We start from the raw sequence: 27,192 nt of genomic DNA, 5'->3' as shown, positions 1-27,192 counted from the left end.
ACCAAACCTCTCTGGGGTAAAACCAGGAAATGCACCGGAGCAAGTCTCTCAACCGCCAAAGCACAACATCACATTAACATCCATTTGTTTGGGGTTGGTGCCATTTCAGCAGTGATGGTCAGAATTTCCCTCAGCAGCACCTACAGCATCTTTCCCCAGTGAACAGGGAAATTACAAAAACTATTGAAATTGTCTTCATTTTAAAATAAGCTCATTTATATGCACAATGATTTCCGGTTATATCAGAAGGGAAATAACAAGCTCTTCATTGCATCAGAGAACTACACTGATTAAATCAATTTGTTGCTTTTTAATTGTACAAAGACTGTCTTGCTAAGAGGCTCTTCCTTGGCCCCCCCCCCCCCCCCCCCCCCCCCCATTTTAAAATAATAAACTGTGCCTCTCCAGCCACAACTGTTCAGATTTTTTTTTTATTTTTTTTTATTATTATTATTATTAGTATTATTATTATTATTATTATTATTATTATTATTGATAATAATAATAATAATAATAATAATAATCAACCGCTACCCACTACCTCCCAAATATGAAAGTAATGCCCCTGGATGTGCACACTCACAATAGTCTCTTTATGAAGATGCTAACTATCCGCAGCACTTAGAAGGGATAAACCCCAGTGACTTTAGTTTATTAAAACCCCAGACCTGAAAAAGATCATTGAGGAGCCCAAACTGACTCAGTCTGTGCTTCCTCCCCAAAGGGTGCATTTCCACTGTTGCATCACTGTGTCATAATGCTGAGGTATGTGTTTTCAGAGCATCAGGGTTTAGAAAAAAATACAGCAAGCTTCTGCCTCTACACCATTTATAAAACGGACTTATGATCAATTTTGATCTTAAGTATGACTTACGCAGAAAATCATGTGTAAGTAGTTATTTATATAACCTTACTTTGACGTGGGAACGATCTTATCTCTATGGAAAGTCCAGACTTGACGTAAGTGATTTTTCTGCTGGCTAAGCAGGGGTATTGCAGTTTGGGACGCATATGCGTCCAAACCTGTGGTGAACTTTGCATTAGCTTTATGAACAATTCTCCTTTACCATCGCCGTGATCCAAAAAGTTTGCTTTTCTCTTTTGTTCCATGGCTATTCCTGACTAAGTCTTCATTTGTACTAGCATTATACAAGGGGAAATCGCTGATTGTAAGGACGTGTACTTTGACGTGGGAATTATCTTATCTCTACAGAAAGTCCAGACTTGACGTAAGTGATTTTTCTGCTGGCTAAGTAGGGGTATTGCAGTTTGGGACGCATATGCGTCCAAACCTGTGGTGAACTTTGCATTAGCTTTATGAACAATTCTCCTTTACCATCGCCGTGATCCAAAAAGTTTGCTTTTCTCTTTTGGTCCATGGCTATTCCTGACTAAGTCTTCATTTGTACTAGCATTATACAAGGGGAAATCGCTGATTGTAAGGCACATTCAGGTGCCATCAATTTTAAGTTAATTTGAGATTTAAAGATCATAGGTGCGTAAGTTACAAACAGGCTTCTTAGAACCTGCGTAAGCAAGGTTTTTTATGCTCGGCATCTTTTATGAATCGAACTTAAGCACACCATCGGAAATGATCTTAAGACTAAGTTCAAGTATAAATCTAAGAACATTTTTATAAATGAGGCCCCAGATGAATTTCTGCCAGTACCAATTTGAATTCACAACTGTTCGCCTCTGACATGTTTAAGGGAGCATGCAGGAACTCTCAGTCATACACAGCTCAGGCATAGTTCAGTTGTGATTAAGTCCATGACAAATGACAGCTGTTAATCAGCAGCTAATCAGTCAAGCTACCAAAACCCATAAAAAATCACTCATATAATAATTACAACATTCAAAAGAGGCAGCACGTAAGAACTTAATTTCTTCAGTGCCTTTCCTTATAGTATGTTCATTACTTTTTCCATTTAAAATCAGGTAAATTTTGTTGACTGGAGAAGAGAAGGTACCACACTGTGATTCACACTTGACTATTTCAAATGTAGCAACATTGCTACATTTTGTTAATATTAATTTTTTTTTCAGTGAGAATTTTAAAAATTAGTTTCAGTTCGAATAAATGCATACACAGCAATGTTTTGAAATGGGCAAAAAGAAGGGCAACTACTGAGCTAGTTTAAATCTCTGTTTAATCCCTGTCAATATAAGGATAATCAGCCATTATCCTGTTTACATTACTGCATGCCTTGTCGTCAACTGCAGTGAACTGTGTGTTCAAAATAAATAGATACCACAAAACAATGTCAAGCTTTTGCCACGTTCTGTTGTTAGATGATATTTGGTAAAATTGTGGGCTATATTACCACCTATCTTCTTTCATTCTACAGAATGCAAACTATGCAGCATGAAACCCATCCAAGGAAAGTCAGTTAAAGTTGGAACATATAGACATTAATCATCATCCAAAACTATGCTACAACAAAACCTAGATTGCTTCTGTGTATTAAAATTTTCCCAGAATGAGGGTGGCTATTTCTTCATTTGTGTAGTCAACTCAGACTTATGCGGACCTCATGACTGACAATTGCAGCTTAATTAGTCCTGTTGCCAGCTGGAGCTTCGTTTCCCAGTTTCAAATGTCTGGTTAACACTTTGCTGTCAGCCTTGCGCTTGGTTTAAGTACCTCTCCTTACCCCACTGCTGGGGGGATAAGCAGAGTAAGCAAGTAAACAGACCTAACCTGTTGTATGTATTTACTGTTATGCCATAGAAACTGCTCTTACTGAAAATAATCACGAGCACAGTATCATCTCATTAGAAGAAGCAAATGTCCACCCCACATAGAGAAAAAGAAGATAAGAAAGACAGAAGGGAAAAAGAGACAGGGTGATGAGCGAAAGAAAAAGTAAACAAGCAGGAAACCAGCATCTTCTGGATGACTTGTTTGTCTTTGGTATTACTATGCTGGCATTGCATGGTAAAATGCAAATGAAGGTTAATATTACACAAGTGAATATTCACCGGTCACTGCCCTTTCCCTTCCTTTGATAGCCTCTGTTTCTAGGGGGCGGGGGGCTCTGGCAGGAAGGTATCCTCAGGGAAAATCAGACTCCATGGCATGCTGGGATTGCAAACCCCTCGCAAAATGCATCTAATGTTACTCACCCCAAACATCTCGGGCAGGCCGGGGGTCGTGCAGGGTCACGGGATTCTTGAAGGCTTTGGAAGCCTCGCTCTGCTGATTAAATTCCACCTTCAGACAGGAGGAGTCACATCTCAGATTGATCGCCATTTTGACACTTGCATTTTTAGAGCTGTGCATGTGGCAGATGTTAATTTAAAAATGGATTCCAATTAAAACATTCATTACACCCTTCACGGTCCAGAGGCCCGAAACAATAGTTATGATATTTTATCCAAAATCTCTAAATAGGAATGCGACTGTCGAGATTCAGGAGATTCCAAGAGGGACTTTGCAAAGTTCACTGCCACATGTATTACACTAGCAGCAGCACATAGATCTAATAAAGTAGCCCTTTCAACAACAACAACAACAATTTTTTTTTTTTTTTAATCATTCAATTAGTGGTTGATTATATAATCAAATGACTAATTAAATTGATATCCACACATTTAACACAGTGTTGTTTTGTTTCATAAAGCCATTTTTATCAAAAATCAACAACTGTGTTCATTCTATAATGCATGTTATTTTTCCCTGGTTTTATTTCAGATGAATTCCCTCAAGAAAAGGACATCTGAACGATCTCACTGGTACAGATAAGGTACAATCAACACTATCAGTACCTTAACTGCAGTAAGCTTTGTGCTATGTTTGACAATACAGTTTATAAGTGTTCTGCATTAGCAGTCTCCACTGTGCATCTTCCATGTAGTTAACCAAACCTGGGTGTGTATGTGATAAAGAGGGGGATTATAAAGCTGAAACAGGGCATAAGTCATGCTTGCAGAAGCCACTGTTGCTCAACCCCTTCAAGTCATACTGTTTTTGTACCCTTGGTCTCATTTTAGAGAGAACAGCATCTCTTGGAAGGCATTTTTACTTGCTGAGTTTTCATCATATAAAAACAATTAATTTGTACTTTTAGTGGTGCTGCTCCTTTTTTAAAAGAATAAAATAATTATTCACTCATTTTTAGCAACTTCAGAAGTCACCGAGCGCACAGCAGTACTTTTCAGCATTGATACTGAGAAGTAATACAAAGAGCTGAACAAAGCACCAGCTTCATTATAAGTTGCATTAATGGATTAATGGAAAAAAGATTCTCATGATCTGCAGTTTCAGCATTACTTGAGATTTCAGAATATACCATAATATACCATTAATTACTGGTACTATCACTGCTTACCTCAGATATTGTATATTGAAGACAATACGCTAACACATTGTACATATACGGCAAATTACTGTGTTACATTCTACATCATGTAAATATTGTCATCTAATGATAGGTCCGTACATGATAAAACCTGTAGAAGACATTAATCAATATCAGTTGCAGCAACGACAACAAGAAACCAAGGAGCTTGTTACCATTTGTCCAAGGATTTCTCAGAATGACGAAGGATATTTCTTCTTTGTTTACTATTCATATAATATGCATAACATGCTTATTACTTATCAAATGTATTATTGAATTAATTAACAATAAAATGTATGTCTTACTACTACTTTTTTAAATTAAAAAAACACAATATATTTGTATATTCTAAAAGTGAGCTGGTGTACTTGATATTAAATTATATTATTATGGGGCATATTGAGACAGAATATATTCCAGAATGAATGTTTCTTTATAACGTGCCCCATGAGAATTAGAAAATGAACAGTTATTATATCTAAAGGGAATGTAATTGTCAGCTAATGATGTAATATTATCCAACATAATCAGAACACATTACATTTTGCAAGTCCCGCATGTTCTGTTACCAATGCTGTACAAGTACAAGATAGCCTTGGGGCAAGACTTGGAAAAAACATAATATTTGCTCAGATGAAATACTCACAGAGTGAAGGGAAAGGCATTCTGCAGTTTGATTTAATGTGTTTATATGTTCTGCACTCTTGGTACTTTCTGCAGTAAGCAGTTCAAAGTTCTTTTAGAGGCAGCACACAAATAATCAAGAGTAGTATTTACAAATCAGCAGGTATGAGTCGTGTATTTATGTAGAAGTTCAACCTTTGAAAACTATATTATCTGCGGACATGTCCTCCTAATGCATGAGCAAACTTGAATAATTTTGTTGTGTCAATCATGTAAGCAGTTATCGAGTCCTTCATCAGCACTGTCACTATCTAGCACAACTCAACCAATCGACATTGTTATTACAGCGAGGTGTAACCCTATCAGGCTACCAGTTATACTGTAGCTTCTACTGGAGTCAGTCCATACTTGGCTAATTTAATATGAATGCAGCATTTAAACATTTTAAAGGTGTGTCACTGTGTTCTCATCGCATTCTCTGTATTTCCCTTTTTCTTTGGCCAATTTCAACAAACACTTTAATTAAAAATTAACCGCAGGACGATCTTCTGTTAACAGCTTAATAAGACTCAAAGCTTGGCAGCCACCTGAAATCATATCGGCTCCAATCTCTCATGCTTCAATATTAAACAAGGTTGTTTTTTTTTTTTTTTTTTACATTTTAGGCTCCTCTGGAGCTTTAATGTTCCTGGTACTGTTAATTCGTATCCTCGAGGCATGGCTCTCTGCCAGTTGCCCTGCCTTTTTTTCCAAAAATTCCCTTGGAGTGATGAATATAAATTTTCATTTAAATGATATATATATTTCTACAGAATTTCAGAGATTTGCCTGCATAAATTATCAAGCCCCAAAGAGATTTCAGGACGGTAGAGGATGTAGAGGATGGTATGCTCAGCCCCCCAACAGAAATTAAAGACATCCCTAGTATACGTCAAAACGTATGTTGAAATTCAAGATTCAAATTTTCAGAAGTATCAACAGTGTGAAAAAAATGTCTTAATTTAATTTTATGGAAATTATTCTCACCCCTGAATGTACACGACTCATATCTGCTTGTGTTACTGTGATATCAGTTAAACACCTGATGGAATTAAGCTGTTCTTTTTGTCCAGCCATGGATGGAGATTCAATCAATCATGATTCTGTTTACCCTTAATTCGATTTAACAATGCTCTTGAAGGGCTGTAACCCACTAGAAATGACAGTGCTTTTTAAATCTCCAACACTTTTCAAAATGGGGAGGGAAAGACTTGTGCTCAAAGCAATGATCATTTGAATAAGGACATTATATCTTAAGGTTGCATAGCTATACTGTAAAGGAATATGACAGAAAATTGTTGTGATGTCAGAAGGTCAGTATGGTCTAAAATATTCTCCGAGTAGAATGAAGACTTAGTGAAACTCATGGATGGCTGTACTGTTTGTCAGCTTTGACACAATATCTCCTCCTATTCCAGGGTTTCCCACACATAGGCTTTACTTGTGCAGGCTGCTCGGATGTATTTGGTGACCCATTTTAACAACAAAACAAAAAACGAATGTTTTTAACAGTGTCTAACAAAAGTTGACATCGCAAAGCCTGCCTCTGGTTCATTCCTGCCTATTCTAATACATTATAAATTACTTTATATAAGACAAATACCAACTGCATTGCTCCAATTCTGAAATTTGTCATAGAATGAAGTAAAAATTTGTTAGGGATGTTCAACAAGGCGAATGTCCGCTAACATATTCACAAACTTTGTTTCTGTTATCTTATGTTAGCTATGAATGTTCATTAACATTAGTAAACAATCAGAAAAGGTAGAACAAAATAGATGAAATTTGGCAGAATTTCAAATCAAACTTATTTTTAATATTTATATTAAAACTCATTTATTAATGTTTACTACATTACACTACTCAGCATTTGTTCAACAAACCAGGCACAACCTCCTTGTTGGGAATGTTCCAAATGTGTCTTTGCTTTTACACAGCAAAAAATATCAGTAACAATCACCAATTTCTGATGATGTATTTTTGTTTTAATAAAAATATTAGGATAAACTGTCAGATGTCACACATGCTAGTTATTTGTTTTCCATCATTTAAAGCACTGTGCATTATAGCTAATAGACCATATTTTGGTTTTTGGGCACTACCACAGCAAGTACATTTCAGAACTGTGGGAAGCTGTATGCTCAACGATAGTGGACATTTCTTTGGAGACTGTAATTGTTATATCCATTTTCACTGTTGAGAGTACTCACTGACAAACCAATAGAAAAATATTGTGCTGCTTAACAAAACCATTGAGTAAGACTGCATTTCAACACAGTGGTAAAATAATGTACCCTGTGTGCGGAGGTCCTGATTGGTCCTGCCTCAACCAGCTGACCTCTGATTCTGAGAATGCTACTTCCTGAAATGTATCACTGGTCGCATTCCCCGCCATGCCAAATAAAACACCCCGGGCTACATAACAGCTGCTGCTCGCATATCGCCTACTCAGGGAGGAGCCATGCTCATAGTGCGGTTCCACCTAGCACTGTTTACACAAGCTCTTTCAACACGACAACAGCTCCTGAGATTTGCGCACACTCCCCCAAAGCAGGGATCATGTGGAGGCAAGAGGATATCAGTGAGGAATGATGATTAAACTTGGGATACTGGGAGAGCTTTCAGTGATTTACAACAATGATTTGCCTTGATGAATTGAGAAAGGGGAGGGGTTTGTGTACATTCAATTTTCTGGAACACTGGGCAATTTGCATTTAACAAGGGACTCCACAGAATTCCACAAACTACTGGACCAGTTCAGACAAGCAGGGCAGAGGAGAGAGTTTATTACTAAAGCTATCTCAGCTCACAGTCATAACATCCTCACGACTGGCCTGTGACATTGCCCTGACCTCATAAGGTGTTAATTATGTTATAATATGGCACACTGTGGTATAACAGCAATATTGACATATAGAGAAAAAAAACCCACAATCACCTGGTGTCCCAATCAGAATAAATTTTTAGCAAACAGGCCAATTCAGATGCAGAATTGTAAATGCCACATGCAATAAGTTTAACAGACAGGCAGGGCAACAGAACTGTCCTTGTTGGTTGTTATGATTCAGGCACAGTGAAATTTAGAGTGGCTGATTTCCGAGCCTGGGGCAGTCGGAGAGACCGGATTTGTTCTTACACCTTTTAATTTATTGATATCTGTGAGCATCTGTTAAGGAAATCTAACCAATTATTAACAAAAGTTCTACAACAAACCTACTACTACTGCACCTTTAATAAAATATTGCTTAAATGTTTATTATGGGCCAGTTTTAATTTCCCATTAAGCCTGTAGCTAAATAACTTAAACACATTTATGCTGTGACTACAAAATAATCACAACAGTACCTTCAAGTTTTATTACACAAAATAAATCCAGGGAAGATTATAACAATACCAGTGATCCTGTTCACGGCAGTAAAATGACTCAGTTTGAACAGTTACTCAAACGTAAAAGAAAAAAAAACCTGCAGTTTCTATTTGCATATGTTGCAGACAACGTTCTCCTTGGTTATTATTTTGTCTCCACGAATAACATGATTCATATATGAACTTTATTTTAGACTAACTAACCCCTCCAGACAAAACATTAACATGGCTTGTTGTTTATCGATCTCTTTTATATGGAGCGGTACCAGATGTTAAATTAGCTGGGCAGGAGATAACAAATTATGGGAACACTGTGCAGTTTAGTTCTCTTAAACCATTTATCTGTGCTCTTTCTTCTGTTGTTATTTCTCAGAGCCATTTTCTTCCGTAAAATGTTTTCAAAAGTTCTGTGATCATCAGTAATTTTAAATAAAGTATATACGCCAAAAAACGGTTTTCTTTCTTTATACAAATATTACCATTTTATGTAGAAAAATACTGGACACAGAAATACATGTTCAAGCTGATTATACAATTTCCAACAGTAAGATACATTAGACTGCGCAATTATGTTAGTATGAACTTATACACATAAAAAGGTGTATTTATTATTACTTGTTTAACAAAACTGCTAATTCTATTTTTTCATTTTTGTTTTATGTTGATTTTACATTCATTACATATTACATTTATTATGCCAAAAAGAGAAATTGTTGCAAAATACTGCACACTCGTCACACTCTGTATATAAATGCAGCTATCCATAATTTGTGCCAATACTGTAGCTATTGTTTTAATTAGTCACTTTATTCAAATGAAAATATTGCTCAAGTTGTGTTTTTTGTCATTCTTATCAGATGGGTGTAAGAAAAGGAATTAAATTCAGTACCCTAGGGACGGAAGTGTAGTATAAGAACAGCCATAAACAATTAAAAACAGGAATAAATACAGTAATGAATAGAATGAATAATAAATAAAAAGTGTGCATTTTCCTGCTTGTGGGATTTATATCAAGGTGAAATTAGACAGCACATAATCAATCCACAAAAACCGTTGACTGTCTTTTGAATAGGCTGTGAACATGCACGCGTTGCATGGGAAACCCCAAAATTAGCAATCTGTCTTACACTGTGCTGTGACTTGTGCCATAGATGTGGTCTGAGCAACTCCCCGGTACCCTGATGTCAGGCAGTGCACGTGCATGTGTTTAGAGGGAGGGGCTTGGGAGAGAGAGCCGAGGGAAGGGAGTGGGAGGGGTGGAACTTTTTTCAAAATCTTTCTTGCTCATTTCGCTTTCTCAAAATGAGCAAACTGCCTTCCGCTGGTCTACGACTTGTGCCTTAAATGTGGTCTGAGCAGGCAGGAGGCAACGTCCAAACCACAGACTAGAGTGACGCCAAAGTTGCAATGAGCAGCACCAAAACTGCAGTGTGCTGCTCGATTTTGACTGATACACCCAGCAGCAGCTCTCCATCTACCTTGGCGCATGGTTTGTCATGAAATTGCCAAACGGCTCTAGGTCCATGATGAAAATGCCACTTCACCAGTGTAATGGCTCGAGACAAACCATGTGCCAACCAGAAAACAGAGCCCTAACTGTGAAGTTGGACTGTAGAAGTGTAGAAGTAAAGTAGGTCTTCCCTGCACCAATAACATAACTAACTTTTTTTTAAAACATGCAACCCCCAATCAACTGTTTCCCATGTCATAAACTGAAAGCAGTTTCCAATTCTCAATGCCTATCCCTAGTTGTGAGAATACAATTTGTGAGCATGGTTATTTGCACCAAGTATTTATCTTTCAGTGAGTTTGGAGGATATTACAGTCAGAATATGAGAGGAAAAACAGAGAGAACAGGTAATTTATGCTAAATATCCATCATCTGTATTGTGTTGGGTCAGGTCCTAGGCCACCGTTGTACCAGAGATGTATCCGGGATTGTCATAACAGCATTTAATCATACGTTAAAATTTACTTGGCTGTGTTGTTTGTGTAAATTAATGCCACATAGCAATGCACTCCATAAAAGGGGAAATGTGCAGGTTTCGTGGCTCTCAACGAACACAGTTGCATGCTTCTGACCTAGGGTAAACAAAGTAATGTGATATCAGAAAGAGGGCGGCTTTATTCTAAACATGCAACAGGGTACGCAAAAAAAGCAGGAGTGAAAAGTTTGTCTCCAAATAAAAGCAGAGGTTGAGTGCCGCACCCCGCCCTCACTCCCAAACACCACCCCTCCCAGTACACTCAGAGAGAGAGGAACACATCGCCGTAGCCTTTAGCTTAATCTCTGGGGGAACAAATAGAAATTCCTTTCCTTGCACTATGTTCTGTCAGCTGAGGACTCGTAAGTCATCGCAGAAGATTAATATCTGCCCCAGCTTCAGCTGCCATGGCGCGCGGCCCGCATTGTCCCAGGGCCAGTGCACAAACCCCCCCTCCTCCCCCACCACCCGCCCCCCCCAGATTGCTCAATCGCAGCCTACAGCAAGCATCCGCCAGCAACCCCATATCCTCTACCTCAGATCAGCGCTAAAGGCTCAGTGGCAGGGTGGAGTGTCAAGTGAGCTGATGCAGAGATGGAAAAAAAGAGAAGAAAAGAGGGAAATAGAAAGAAGGGAAAAAAAGCCTACTGGAGGGTGTGGTCAGGTTCTACTCCCACACCTTTTTGGAGCGGCACACTGTGCTAAACTCAAACATCATTTTCGTTTGGCTTTTATGGCCGATTAATGTATGCAGCACTGAAAATGTGTCATTTGAAAGATAATGTTTTAAAATCTTGGTAATTTTTCTGAGCCTTTTTATAACAAAGTATACGTACTATAATAAAAAAAGCAGTAATTATATTAGTTTTCAATAATTATATGAATCCAGTACTTACGTGACTTTTGTTTTGCTTTCCAAAAAGTCAGAAGCAGATTGAGCATCAGTTTCAGTTTCCTTATGTATCATTGTAGCTAACTGCCAGATGTCTAATGATTTCTCACAGTACAATTATACATACACGCAAATGTATATGAGCTATGTCTGGGGCAACATAGCTCAGGAGGTAAGACCGATTGTCTGGCAGTCGGAGGGTTGCCGGTTCAAACCCTGCCCTGGGCGTGTCAAAGTGTCCTTGAGCAAGACAACTAACCCCTAACTGCTCTGGCAAATGAGAGGCATCAATTGTAAAGCGCTTTGGATAAAAGCGCTATATAAATGCAGTCCATTTACCATTTACCAAACACTAAAGGCACCAGCAGCCGGTAGAGATACACTCACTATGGGGCTAAAATGAGAAGCAGCGCCCTCTTCTGTTACACATTAAAATTGCTGCTGTTGTATGGCTGCAAGCCAGCTGCAAAAGAGGTAACAGAGGTTTGTACTGATATCAGACAATAGTATACATTGATCAACAGTCAAAACAAGACTACTCAAGTGAGAGCAGTACACTACAGGTGAAGCATATTCTCTTAAAGTTATATTTTAAATGAGAATCATGTTACTTTCACTGACATAATGTAGTCAACCACAACATGACATTGCATTAGGAGTATAATTTTTCAACATCGATGTTGTGTGTTTGGGTTTTGAGAAGAATATCATAGATAGATCTGCAAGTTTCTTGACACACAGAAGGAGCTATTTCAGCTCTGCTTGTGGATCCACTGAGTAATTTATGTTTCCTTGAATATGTCCTCTAAAATACCTGAATAAAATGCTTTAGTTGAACAACTTTAGTTGCTCCACAGCAGGAGACATTGTAGGACTGGCCAAGAGAAGATTTTGACAAGAGTGTTTTGTTCCCCTTGTAACTATGACAGGTTATAAGAACTAGCAGGACATGACCCCCTTCAATGGAAAAAAGATAAATAATCCAACAATCTAATGAAGACACAAACGGCCCCTGTGTGCCTGTGTGCAGCATGGCAGCACATTTCAATTCCATTTGTGCAGAAGACATGAATACATTTGCTATTGCTAAAAGTCACAAATCTTCTTAGTTATTTTCTGACCACAATAAATTCCTAAATAGTATTATTTAAAGAGGCCTTCATGCGTCTAGCAAATAAGCATCTATAATTATCTTTTATTATGAATTATTTATTTATTTATCAATTATGTATAGTGTAAAAGCTACAGAATTACAGAAGTTGTCTTTGGCAAACTGCATACATATTGCATGAATGCCTCAACAAGCCTCAATTGTTATTATATATCAACAAACGGGAATGCATTATAACCACATTTGTCTTACTCAATTTCAACGACCTTTTTCTGAAATAAAAGTTCAGCTCACACTTATACCCAGTTCAAATCTCCCCTTAAGTGCTATTTTATCAAACTTGAGCTTGATAAAAATAACACCATAGAACATATTAAATCTGCTCTTCCATTGAAACAAATGTATATTTAAAATATGCATTGCATAACCTTAAATTGGCAATAATTTGCATGTATGTCCATATATTGGGAAATTTTGCAGTATCCAGATAGATAATACATCTTATATCAATGCATTTTAGTACATTCCATTTCTACAAGCATTTCATTGTACAGAATCTCCTGTGGAGGATTTATTTAATTTTTTTTCCAAAATGTTTTGTGGAGCAGCAAGCACAGGAAGGTGTTATCTCCCCCTATTCACTGGCCAGATCACAGGAGGATATCTCTGGCAGTGGTAACACTTATCTGAGCTGCCGCAGAGACTGAGGCTGAGGCTTCAGTGTTGGTTCTCCTCCAGTAATAAACTGATTGAACCTTGATACAACACAGAGGGCCCTAAAGACAGAAGAGCCCAGATGTTCCAGAAGCCCAGCACAGATGCTAGATTTCAGTTCACAACTGCGGTGTGGGGGTGAGGGTGTGTGTGTGCATGCGGGGGGGGGGGGTTGATAGTGATACTTCTTGGAAAGCAGAGATGCTTAAATTCATCAGCAGGTGACAGGGCTGTGTTCCTTCTGGGGAAGCGCACAGGAAATTTCCTGCAGAGTTGGAGCATTTCAGTATCCTGGGAACAGCTCCAGCCATGACCTAATATCAGCTAGGATCATTGGTGTTCTACAGTGGGAGCTAAAATCTTACCTTTAAACTCATGGTTCACTCAGAGGGGCTTGACCTCGGTTGCTGAAGGTTTTGTGGCACAGCACGCACTGCGGGGCGCAAAGCAGCACTATTGGCTGAACCCACATGACAAGGTGGTCGCGGGTTTTAATCCAATGTGGGCGAAAGCTGGTATATCCCAGAGAACGACTCTTGAATATTTCTGGCGCAAAACCCTCAACAGCTTACACAGTTTTGCAATTTGCTTCGGATGCCATTGTTAAGCAAAGTTAAACAGCCTCAGATGCGTACAGAATGATGCGTCAAACAAGGAGAATAAACCTTTGGCGTCACGTCTTTTCTTTATTTCCACCCGCACCGTAAAGATGCATTAGCACACCCGGAGAGATTAGGAGCATTCTGTCAGCCTCCAGTTCCCCATTGTTTTCAGAGCTAGAGATTAAACGCAACCATTGTGTCGCAGCGGTAGCTAATGCTTTTCTGTGCGGTGGAACAGAGGAAGTGCAATGTATTATTAATTGTCCTGCGACGAGACCCTTAATCTGTTTCCCTGAAAGCCCGTTCCGCGCAGATGAGAGCTGACAGCTTGGAGAGCATCTGAGTGGTGTCTCGAAGCCACACCATTCTTCCCGCTGTTCGTGTCAGCTTAATTACCGTTAGCATGTTTGCTACTTTGGAAAAGATGTCACAGGATAATGGAACCATTTTGATAGTCTGGCATGGGCTGTTTAGTCATAGTGCCACACCACGTGTGTCAGCTCTCCATGTGAGCAGCATCCATATGGAACTCTACTGCAGTACCTGTACAATGTGCAACAGAAATGCTCCATCGTGGAACAACGAACTGCATCTATAAGGTCAGCACAGAGCGGCAGACACTAGCGTTCATTTTCCTGCTGTCTACTGTAATCCTGCGTTATTACTGTGTTATTCACGGTGTGTCCTTCTCCCTACAAAATGGATTTACGTCTGGTGTCATTTAAAGCAAATTCTAATCGAGACTGCCATCAATAGTCACCTTTTGTGATGAAAAACAAAGTTCACAGACATGAGTGAGAGTTAGCCATCCCTGGAGAAACAATACCAGTGTGATTAGTCGGTCTTTAAGTGTGTACATTGGTCTATAGTTCACCAGGCTCATCATATCATTTGCTATGTGGACCAGTGTAGATGCAGGAGAGGCGAACCCTGGGTTCTAAGGATCATTTGTATTGCTACCTGTATTAGACCACAGAATTGCACCTCCACAGCACTAAAGTGCCATTACCCCTGCATACTGCATTGTTGTTACAATACCCTTCCAGTGTAACAGCATCATTACACCAATTTAAGTATCATTAAAGTTTATGCAGATTATACAATTTTTCACATGGGACATCAACATAATTAAATTGAGTTAAGTTATTGCTGGTGAATAATCATTGTGTAGTTAGCCAGCTGACATTCAGAAAGATTCAAACGTCAGAAATCTAGGGCTAGATCACACTGATCGTCGTGACATCTCCGTCAAAGGACGCCAGGAATAGTGGCTTACAGGATAGCGTCTTTAATGAGGATTTAGGAGAAATGGTGCATGTGGAATGTCAGCATCGTTACCCCATCAATAATTCACCCTCATTTGAACTGCTGGGAATGTTTACACTACTGAGTATATTTAATGAATAATGCAAGTTGACGACATAACTGCATCATGACCTTATCATAACCCAGTTTTAAAAAGCCCACTTTGAAGGACTAAGAGATGGTTGCAGGAATTCTTACATTTTAGCTATTAATATTTATAGATGGCTGATGATGTAAATTATATTGATTATTAATTATGATTGTAAATGAGTTGCGCAATACACAACTGGAACCACAGAACTATTTTGGTACAACTGAAGTAGGTCTTACTTGCATGGGTTTTTTTTTTAAAGTTTGTGATGGTTTATCTCATTCTAAAGTGATGATGATGACAGTACTCAGCAAATACATTTATATACGTTAAATTTTATCCAGCTCATATACAACCAGATATACGCATTGAATGCACTCGAGCAACCTCCTTCCGATGCCAATTCAAGCTCATTATTTAAACATTCTTACAGTGTATTTTTAAACTGATATGAATAATAAAAATCTACATAGCTACTAATTAAATATGACTGTATGTTTCCTTGCCCAGTCCCTGCCTAAAGATGTGGGTCGGTCATTCAGGCTAGATTAAAATTTCCTAATTTGCCGTGTCTATAAAAACCACACACAGTACTGTAGACATTTTGTGCTTTAGCACTTCCCATTGCAAACATCCACTTGTGCCTGTGTGGGAAGTATACTATAGTCTTAAAAGTGAATAGCCACCCCCCACCCCCACCCCCTCCCTCCAAACTCCACTCATCATAAAGCAGAGAAAGGCTGAGCAGTAGAGCTGCCTGCCCATTTCTGCTAATCCCTTCTGACATGATGTGCAGGAAGATCACAATTTCCTATGTGTAATTCTTTGAGAAGGCACGCTATTCATAGGGCTTGAGGAAGTTGGAAGAACAAAAAAAAAATACACAATCCAATTACAACCTTGTTCAATCAAAACAACTTGAACAGGCTTTTGGCTACAGTGTCAGCATTTTGTTACTCCTACACATCACAAACCTTCTTTGTGCTTGTAGGCAGCTACCATTTTGAAAAGTTCAGCTCCCACCCATACGTGATTCTTCAGAGAATGGAAAATGCTTGAAGTGGGTCCAGCCTCCATTTGGTTATGGCTTACTGATTTGCAAGCCACATTGATCTTAGAAAACTGGGACAAAAGCTCACTAAAATTTTACTGTGCTGAAGCATTACAAGGAATCATAGAGGAAAGTAGTCCGACATCTGCTGTAGAATGCAGCACAACTCAACAAAACTATAGAAAACCATGGAAAGCTCACAACGATAAACAGATTATAGTGTAGGTACAATTTACCACATATAACTAATTGGAATTTGCCATTATTTTTAGATTTATTGGGAAAAACTAAAAGTTTTTAGGTGAACGTAACAAAGGCACACCACTATCCTTTTGTAGAGAGACAACTGCCAGCGGCACTCAAACAGTACACTCTTACTGTCTGCTAATTATTGTATATAAATTTAAGTGTTATGCTTCCTTCTTTGCATCCTACTCCTCTCCAATGTATATATGACAACCAAATGTTCCGCAATGTGTCAACAACAGCATGTGGGAGTACCCTTGTTTAGGTGACTTAGCGTGTTCCAGTGGGTACATTAAATTCAGTGGGGGAATGAGATGGCTCTTCCCTCACACAACTGAAATATATAGCTAGATGCTGATTAAATCCTAAAATCCTTATATATGTTTAGTTTATATATTGATGTATTAATATACTTTACATTACATTACCATCCCTTACTTTGTAATACATTTCATTGGTTATATTGGGATGGCAGGTATGCCATCCCGCCAAGTTACGCCTTGGCGGGGGCATGCCCCATACCTATACAGCACCGAGACTTTGGCACTTTTCAGGGTTCCCCACAGAAATAACCACAACAGCCACAGACACTCAGCCCTTAAAAACATTAAATTCTGTTCATTCTGACCCCATTTCAACAGACAGAATTCATAAACAACTTCACATGTCCACACAATAAAGCCCCAAACTAAGGGGATTTTGCGTTTTCTCCTTCTTCTTCTTCTTCTTCTTCTTCTCTTTCTTCTTCTCATTCTTATTTTTCCTGCCGCCTATCCCACTAACAACATGTCTCCCCATTGGGCATTTCACTGACACCAGCCAAATCTGCACCTACACGACCCAATCAAAAATGCGCATACACACGCAAAATACCCATACATTTTTACTCTGAAACATTTCCCGTTCAAACAGCTAGTCCGCCTGTGGCCTAGTGGCTAAGGATACAGTCTTGGGAACAAGGGGTCGTACGTTCAAACCCAGCTTGGAACACGTTTCTTTAACCTGCTTCAACCCTCACTAATAATTGTCTACTAGCCTACTTATCAATTATTGCTTTTGCACCATATTTACCCGCCGTTCACCTTTCAGTTATTAACCGGCTACAATATTGCTAAGCCACATGGATTCAACGGGAGCTCTTCTGTGCTTACTGGCCTGTGTTCTTTAAAACCACCGGCAGGTTTGCTAATGATATTTCACGCATTGCATAGCTATGGCATGGTGCTGCACTAACGAAGTCACAGACTGGTAAACCTCCGGTACAAGGCTTGAACCCCGACTCGCCCTCAGGCAGAAAATTTCCTCTTTTACACTAACGTTTCTTACGCCTATATTTGCTTTACCAAAACTCACTCACGACCACCCATATGCATTTCATCACGGCAAATGTATTCCTTTTATTAAAAAGTTACACCAGTTCACCACTGTGCCATTTCTACTAACTATATTTCTTCACTTGGCTACGTACAAAACTTTCATATCAGCAAACGCCACTTTTCTATTTCTACATTCATGTTACCTCGCTCTGTTCTCTATCTAGCCACATACGCTACAAACAATTACTACTTCTCTACATTCTGCAACTCCGCAGTTTGAACAACTAATCCGACCGTGGCCTAGTGGGTAAGGTTACAGGCTTGGGAACACTGGGTCGTATGTTCAAGCCCAGTTTGGAACACGTTTCTTTTACTTGCTTCGACCCTCACTAATAATTGTCTACTACTTCTTAATTATTGCTTTTGCACCATATCTGCCCGCCGTTCACCGTTTAGTTATTAACCGGCTACAATATTGCTAAGATATATGCTTTATGACTTACCGTCTGTACGTTCAGTTATTGACCGGCTACAATATTGCTAAGCCATATGGACTCAACGGAAGCTCTTCTGTGCTTACTGGCTTGTGTTCTTCTTTAAAACCACCGACAGGTTCGCTAATGATATTTCACGCATTGCATAGCTATGGCATTAGCTAACGAAGTCACAGACTGGTAAACCTCACTCACTCACGGCCACCCATATGCATTTCATGACGCAAATGTATTCATTTTATTTAAAAGTTACACCAGTTCACCACTGTGCCATTTCTACTAACTATATTTCTTCACTTGGCTACCGTACAAAACCTTAATATCAGCAAACGCCACGTTTCTACATTCATGTTACCTCGCCCTGTTCTCTATCTAGCCACATAGGCTACACACAATTACTACGTATGTACGTTCTGCAGCTCCGCATTAAAACATTACATTTAAAATCATGATTCACTCATAAGTATAACTACTAGCACTGAACATGAGAAAAACACATTCGTGCAATAGATTATATTACAGTACAGGCAAATAATGAGTGCAATGTTATTTAACCCTCCACTTCAACAACTAATGTTCAATACCGACTGTTATATATACCATTTGATAAGGAATATAAGCTCGCTCATGGCCACTCCATTTACTTCGCACTATACTCCGTGATCATGTCAGCCTTCACCTACATGCCCATTCTGCTAAAAACATATTGTTTCAACTACGGAATTTCGTAATTTCATTTTAATTTCTCTCACACTGTTGTTTTCTCTCATATGCAAAGCCTGCTGGGACATATGCGTCTGCTCCTACTCTCCACTATCATGTTTTCCGGTTCTCGTTTAGCAAAACAGCGAAGAGGATTCCTACCTGCAGATAAGCCTATCAAAATGCCTTATAAACCTTACAAACACTAAAAGTGCATCTCCACGAAATAACAGACAATGGAGCAGGACAGAAAGATAAACCTTACAAACACTAAAAGTGCATCTCCACCAAATAACAGAAAACGGAGCAGGACAGAAGGCTACACAAGTTGCGACCTAGGGAGTTATAATTCTACGGGCGTGTTGATTATTTTGTCAGTCAAGGCTCGTTGGATGGACGTCAAATCCGTGAGTACATACCATATTCCATCTGCGTTCCTGATGCGTTTACGCTTACGCCACTGCATCCTTTCTCACAGCCACTGTTTTACATATATAGCAAACCGAAACTGCTGAACGGTACACGCTCATCAGACTGTACAGATTCACACAACGATAGCCATAATCCACAACCGTTTCTTGCAGGGTCGCATTTCTCACTCTCATAATAAAACGCTTTGCAAAAAGAACTGATATCTCATAAAAAACACGTTTTCAACGTACAAAAATGCCAAGTTACTAAAAAGTATTGATATCAAAATGACGCCAAGTTACGATACTACAAACAATATAGGCTATCTTGCCTCACCGAAATGACATAAGATGTATCTCAAAGCAATGCTACCCAATATTTCCTCAGTTCTTTCAAGTCACTTGGCCCTGTGTTTTCTAATCTTACCATTTCACAATGTCATGCAAACTTTCTGTCAGATCAAAGAGACAAATATTTCGAATTGCCTCATGGAACACATTGAACATTGTACATTGGAATTAATGTATAAATTCATTAATGTACAGAACTGCTGCTGAGCAACGACAGGAAGCACATTTCTCCAGAAAACATGTTTATACTTGCTTCTGAACTGAATTTGAGTACATGTGCAAGTTATTGTATATTTGCTACGTACAATAAATACTGCATGTAAAACACATATTGTACATACATACATAGAGAACTTATTTATCCGCATGGGGACATTTCCCTGGCAACATCTTACATTCACATTCACGAACACACTTGTACCAAGAAACATACTATCATTCACGCAACAGAAAGCCTGGGCAGCGAAATACATAGGCCTACATACCAATACAAATTGGACATACACACACCTATTCAATCAATCTTGACTGTGAGAGAGCCATCCACACATATGTTTGGCCTGTCCATGTAGTGCATGCTTATACACAGGGCCAAGTGACTTGAAAGAACTGAGGAAATATTGGGTAGCATTGCTTTGAGATACATCTTATGTCATTTCGGTGAGGCAAGATAGCCTATATTGTTTGTAGTATCGTAACTTGGCGTCATTTTGATATCAATACTTTTTAGTAACTTGGCATTTTTGTACGTTGAAAACGTGTTTTTATGAGATTAGGATATATTCCAGTGAGGCAATAATTGGTAATATAATTTGTAATATAATCCTATATAGTTTACAAGCACATCTCAATACAATCTACAATATATCATATATATTAGTTCTGTTCACTCTTTCACTCCTGGTGGAAGATTCCAAGTAAGCCTGAGGTCAAGATGTTGGTTTCAGTGAAAAATTTAAACCAGCAGTCATCTGCTGGGAAGAAGGACCCCTCAGAGTTCCTTTGGCATCACCACACAACCAAAACACATCATTCAACAAACAGGACACCACTACAGCGGAAGTCACAACCCAGTCTTCAGTTACCATCTTGCACTAACAATTATTCCCTTTGTCTTTTGTTAATTAGTTGTGAATACACGTTTTTTTTGTCACAATTCTCTCATTTCTAAGCTGATGTCCTGTTGCTGGAAGAAAGCCTTGATCAATCTCTGAGGTACAGAAGATAACTCAGAATGGCAGAGAAACTACAGTGGCTATTAGTAATAGGATTTCAGGTCACATTTTGAACACAAATTTTTTAAACTAGATTTTTCAAACTATTAATATACTATTAACACATTTTAAACATTTGTTGCAGTGCCAGCCCTAAAGCAGACATCTCTTTGCTTGTTTTGTTTTGTGAATAGGGTAAAAGCATTTAATTAATGCTGTGATTGGTTTACAGGGTTCATTTTTAAATGGTCTGTGGTGACTGCCTTTTGCAACGACAATACAGTAATGTTTGTTAATATGAATAATGTGAAAATGCTATGCTCTGTTAATTTAGTACACAAGCTGAATGGCCAGGAAAACTGTAATATCCGTTGCATGGAGGAAATCACAAATATCCTAAATAAAAAACATAAATTCTTTTCAGCCACCAGGTGGCAGCCTTAACTCATTTTTTTCAGAGCCAGGGATTACATTATTCCATAGTCCATGGCTCTAACATTTACCAGTAGATTATGCATAGACTGTAAATTGACATGAAGTCCCAAATCAAAGCTTTCCTTTTGAACTAGAAGATGTATTAAAATAGGTGAAATAAACAATCAAGCTTTAGTCACATTAACACTCTAAAAAATATATTTGTAATAAGGTGGTCAGTGTACAGTCTGGAATTTACTGAAAGGGAGTGCGTAGTTGTTTTCATGTTAAAACATACACAGACCAAAAGAAAAAATAATAAATACTGAAATAAACATTTTAAGGTAAAACAAAATATAAAAATAAAAATAACCTCTAACCTCTAAAAATAACCCTTTAAACTCTCATGACCTCTGCTCCTCTCCCTGACCTCCCCTCTGCCCTCTCATCCCCCTGTGTCATCTGAAATCCTGTCTCGCTGGCTTTCCTGAAGCTCAGTGTCACCAGGCTGGCCTGAATGGGAGCGGATCACTGACCTTGCTCAGCCCTTTTAAGACAACGAAAAGTTTGATTAGAGCTCCACTAATCCGTCTTAAGTTGTAACGTCTCTGCATCATCTCCACCAACCTGTCATGATTACTGCTCCCGCACGACTTGCTTGAGGTCCTGTGCCAAGGTGTTTTCTGTATTTGAGAGAGAGAGAGAGAGAGAGAGAGAATGGGGGAGAGGGTGGATGGAAATAATGAAATAATGGAAAGAATGAAAGCACAAAAGACATAAAGACAGAATGAAGATTGCGGTATTAGCTTTCCCTTTATTTATTGCCCAGAGCCCGGGAAACAACAGCAAGGTGATGAAGAGGTGACTGACTTGACAAATTAGAGGAAGTCTGCAGCTGAGATTAAAACCTCTCTTTTTTATTTTCTTTCCATCCCTGAAGAAATGATTTTTTTCAATGTGGATGATACAGTGCAGCCTCTTTCTCTCTCTCTCTCTCTGTAGCAGATACATCTGTGTGCCAGTAGTGCAGCCCAAGATTTGAGCTGTCCTATAGAACACAGCCATATTGTTACCTCTTTCACATGCCACAAACATGCCCGTACCTTGTACCTGAGCCAGAAAAATCGATTGAAACCAGAATTTGTAATACCCAGGCCAACTTCCCACCCCAGCTTTGAGCTTTCACCCCTGCATGCCTGTTACCTCACACGCCAAACTAACCAGGAATCAGCTCATCTGAGACATAAAGTAAAAATGCTTTCATGTGCTTTTCACCTGTATACTAGTTGATGGAACTACTTGTGCACATCAGAGGAGCATGATGTACTGTGCATTTTGTACAGCAGCCATTTCATACATGGTATGGGTCACAAGTTAGCACCTATGCTTTCTCTCGTAGCCTTTGTTCTCTCCCTCCGATTCATTCTGGAATTCCAGCGAGTTCCTCAGCGACGTGGAGTTATCCGAGGTCACAACATTCTCGCCAGATGCCTGGAAGTGGCTTGCGAGCAGCACAAAGCCTATAGGATTATGCCTCGTTTCACACTCTGCTGGAGTTTTTTTTCCCCTGCTTAAACTACGCTTGGCTTGCTAAAGCAGCCGTTTTATGTGGGTTGTACACAGCTATTGTGCTCAGCAATATACATTTATGCCTTTCCAAATGTTACCTATAAAACTGTCCGGTCAGATAGGACAGGAAGTCCTTCTGCCAGTATTTGAGTTGAATACTCACTTGGGATACAACCGGTGAGGAGGATGATTTACTGTTTTACGAGACATCGAGCGAAGGACAGTGGCTGGCAGATTTACCTTTGGCTCGCAGATAATTTGGGAGGGGAACTTTCATCTGTAACATGCATAAACCGCGCCTGTCATTGCCTCGATCTCTTGGTAAAGCCATCTCCACTGAGACATGGTTCAAATGAAGGAGCAAAATGAAGACACCTGCAGTTTTTCTCACCCTTCATCTGGTAGCGAGGCTGAAGGATGAAAAACTGAAATGCGAAGTTTGAGCATTTCCTGTTTGCTAATGGTCTTTCTGCCATTTCAGTCCAAGTCTTTAAGAAATGTGACTTGACTCGATTGGTGGCCCAGCGGAAAGCTTCATGTGAAATTGCAATTGATTCAAATTGACCTCTCTAGTATTATGCATAGGTCAAAGGTCATTTTCTTCCGTATGGGTCCTGCCATTTTTTATTTGTCACAAATATGGAAAATAGCAAGCAGGCATTTGGGCATGGTTAGTACAAGTTTTCCGCAGTTTATTGATGGGTCCCAACAAAAATCTTCATGCTTTTTGATATGTTTGAAGGACATGGTCGAAAAACTCTGCCCTTCCCAAAACTGAGTGTGGCCCCCTGACCAGCTCTAAAGCATCTCACTCAGAACACAGGTCTGGATGTTTATTTGAATGGGTCGTTTCAATGATGACAAAGTGTGAGCATCTTACTGATTCCTGCTGAAGTTGCTTTAAAGTTTTACACTAAATTAATTTAGGTGGTTTACGGAATTCAGCTAAATGGATATTTCTATCCCCCAATCAGTCTATGCATTGCAGTTAATAATTATTCATCCAGAATAGCTGCTCCATGCTTTATAAATAGCTCTGTGGCCTACTTTTGTAACAAGGTTCTCAGGCGTTGTGTAAAATCACATCTTGAACAGGACCATTTAAATATTTGAAGTAAGACTTTATATTAAGGCCCTATTAATTAACCATTAATACTTTATTAAAAACGTAAGGGAGTTTGAAATCAGTACCTGTGTGCACTCAGGCGGATATCATTCACCCTTTAAAATGACTTTAGGACTGAAAAAACTGTGAACTAAACGCTTTGTGGTGTTCATTGGTGTACAATCAGCATCAGCATGACTTTCCTAATGGGTTAGTAGCGGCTATTTAAGCACAGAAGAACAGTCAATAAACACGAATAACAGGCAAGGCAAAAAAAAATATTAAAAGATTAGATACGTTTAAGAAATCTAATTTACTCCATGTATCTGCCATTTGCAACATTGCATTGGAATGAGTTCACTCTTCCGCACTCCCCTGGTTGCATCAGAGTTCAGAGACAGACTACCGCAAGGCAGGAGGTGGGTCAAAAGGCCTGGTTTGTTTGGTCTCTGTTGCTGTGTCTTTTGAAAACAATATACAGTGTACAAAATTAAGTCTGGGGCAACTGAGAGTCAACAATGAGTGCTTACAGGGAGCGGGACATTGGTTTGACAGGCCTGTCACATTCTGTTATCTAACACATCAAGTCACATGCAGTGCAATTAGAAACTGGAGAGACACACTGACCTTCATCACCATGATGTACCTATTTCAAAAGGCATGAGGAAAAACATGAAAACACGCATACACACATAAACACAACACAGCAAGCGACAACTTTGAAAAGATACTGTAATGTGGGCAAAATCCTAGTGCCCTGAGTGCACAGCTGAAGGTAAAATTTGTTTCAATAATAAATTTCATTATTGTCCAAATGACTGTATAATACATAAACCATTTGCATGCACTTTAAGGCAAAAAAAAAAAAAATGAAGGCATAAAGCCCCTTAAACAAACAGGAAGTGAAGATGGCGGCAGTACAGGACTGGCAGAGCATCACCAGGGAAGATACCCAGCATTTAGTGATGTATGTATGTATGTCTCTGTCTGTGTGTGTGTGTTTTTGTGTTTCTTCTTCACATATGCAAATTCTTAGCTGTATCCAAAAGTAGCTGTTTCTTTCTCTGTCCATCTCAGTCTAAAATGAACAGGTTCCTGGTGACGTTTCGGGCTCCAGTGTCAGGCCTGCCCAGAGTTCCTTTCCTGGAAATGAAGTTCGCAAAAACAAAGAGCCTCAGCCTTGAGCCTCCCCCCCCCCCCACCCCCCCACCCCTCCCCCTTATGGCTCCCAAACGGCACGCTAAAGGCCTCATCAGTTAAAGCTGCGAGTGCTCTACAAGGATGACTCATGCACCATTTGAAAAATGGAACACGGAGTTCCTCTTAATGCACTCCGCTTTGCTCTACGCTGCCGCGATTGTCCTGCATTTAAAGCCATCTGGCAACTCATTTGTCTCCATCGGGAACTCCAGTGATCAAGCTGAAATTTCCTGCGCTGTAGGTCTTATTTATGGCTGGCCTGCTCAGGGAAGAGACTTGCAAAAGCTTTTTTAAAAATGTATATTAAAGCCAGTCACGTAGGGCTTTGGGAATGATTATTTAAAATACACTTCTCTCATCACAGCAAAAAAAGACCCTGCTGGGATTGTCCTCTCATTATCCAAAGGGTCACATAAAGAAAGTCGATATCCAACTGTAGACACCGATGGCACCAGTGCTGAAAAACTACATGTACTTCCACTGCTTTGTTGCGCTTACGCCTTGAAGAAGAAAAATAAATTACGATGTTTGATGTGAACATGGTGGGAGGTGGGTGTAACGTGTACATGTTGTACAGATCAGACCTATTCTTTTCCCCTGAACCACATGCACTAGCCATGACCACAGATTTTTTTTATTTACAACTATTATGTCATAACAAAACCTGAACTTTAAACATGGAATCGATCTCATATCATCATCTATATATGTTGCTCTCCCTTAGAACATCTTAAATCACAACACTATGACCCTCCCCGTGGAACTTTTTCTTTGAACCTACAAATTCATCCATTTCATTTTTGAATGATGAAGTTAAAACTACCTTTTAAAAAAACGAATGAAACATTTCATTAATTAAACAAAAAAAAACTAATGAAATAAAATAAAACTACTATTAAGTGCTTCCGACTAGTGTAATAAAAGAAGTGTTCTTAAACCGACAGAAAAACAAGAGCCTGTCTCATTGACGTCATACGGCAATTGTCATTTAAGGGGGCCTTCATTGCTCCCATTTTAAATTCAGGATTCCAACGAGGGATAGGATGTTATTTTATTTTTAAAACTTCTCATGAGGTTAAAATACAGTCAGAGTGCTCTGGGTAGAACTTCCAGTAAACTGAGCTGAATTTCATACTCTCTCAGTGCCTATTTTGGAAACATACTGAAATCAGGGTGGCAGTCATAACTTACGTTTGTTTATTGGGTGAAAAAATGTTCTTTCAGGCTACTCTATGCCCCAAATATTGTTTGAACCTGCTTCTAAATTCTTGAAATGTCAAAGTTTATGTTCTGAGAGATGATCACAGGATAGTTCTGGCTCTCTAAAAATGCAGCCCTAAGTGCAAGCTATGTCTGGAGTTCAGCCGGTACTGTCAAACTCTGGCCAGGGAGAGAGCCTTTCACTGAAAGAACTTCAGCAGTGGCTAAATCCTGCCATCTCTTGGCTAACTTCTATCTTCAGAATGAACAATGTGTTGATATATTCTCAACTAAACATTTACATCTCACAATTTAACTAATCCTCCAACAAAATATAAATATTCCCTTTTTTTTTATTCCATGCAGCGTGTAGGCCTGGGTCTGACGTTTCCTTTCCCGAACATAAATGCACATGTTTTTCATCCCTGGAGAAGTCCACATTCCAGGGTCCAGATGTGCTGGGAAGGGCCAGAGAGAAAATGGAGAGCTGGAAACCCCCAGATTGCAATGGAATGTCCCCCAAATTTCAGATTCCATCTCGGTTTATCGGAATAAATTCAGAGCTCTCGAAAAATGTTCTCACTGAATTGTATTGGTGGGTGGAAGTCCCTGAATGTACAGTTTAGCTTATTTTAGGATATTTATTGCAAATATTATGTCTTTAATCTAATATGTTTTTTATTGTACAACATTTTATATCACCTGTCTGCTTTTTTAGATTCTAGTATTCATGTATTCTGGTGACCTTCTACATCCACAAAGAATTTGTGATCTTAGTCACTGTGCAGAATCCCCGATAGTTATCAATGACGAATTGGTAGTGATCCGCTCTTTGTCATAACTCTTAG

General features: G+C 39.1%; 1 long non-coding RNA gene across 1 annotated transcript; it reads left to right on the top strand.

The window, feature by feature from the left end:
• The first annotated feature begins 937 nt into the window (after positions 1-937).
• LOC135256508 (uncharacterized) lies at positions 938-27,192 on the top strand. Its single transcript, XR_010330446.1, has 3 exons — positions 938-1,229; positions 3,695-3,746; positions 26,711-27,192. It is a non-coding gene; the product is annotated as an uncharacterized LOC135256508 (long non-coding RNA).

This window comes from Anguilla rostrata, chromosome 6, assembly GCF_018555375.3.
Source record: "Anguilla rostrata isolate EN2019 chromosome 6, ASM1855537v3, whole genome shotgun sequence".
NCBI classification, from domain to species: domain Eukaryota; kingdom Metazoa; phylum Chordata; class Actinopteri; order Anguilliformes; family Anguillidae; genus Anguilla; species Anguilla rostrata.
This window is presented reverse-complemented; position numbering and strand designations above follow the sequence as displayed.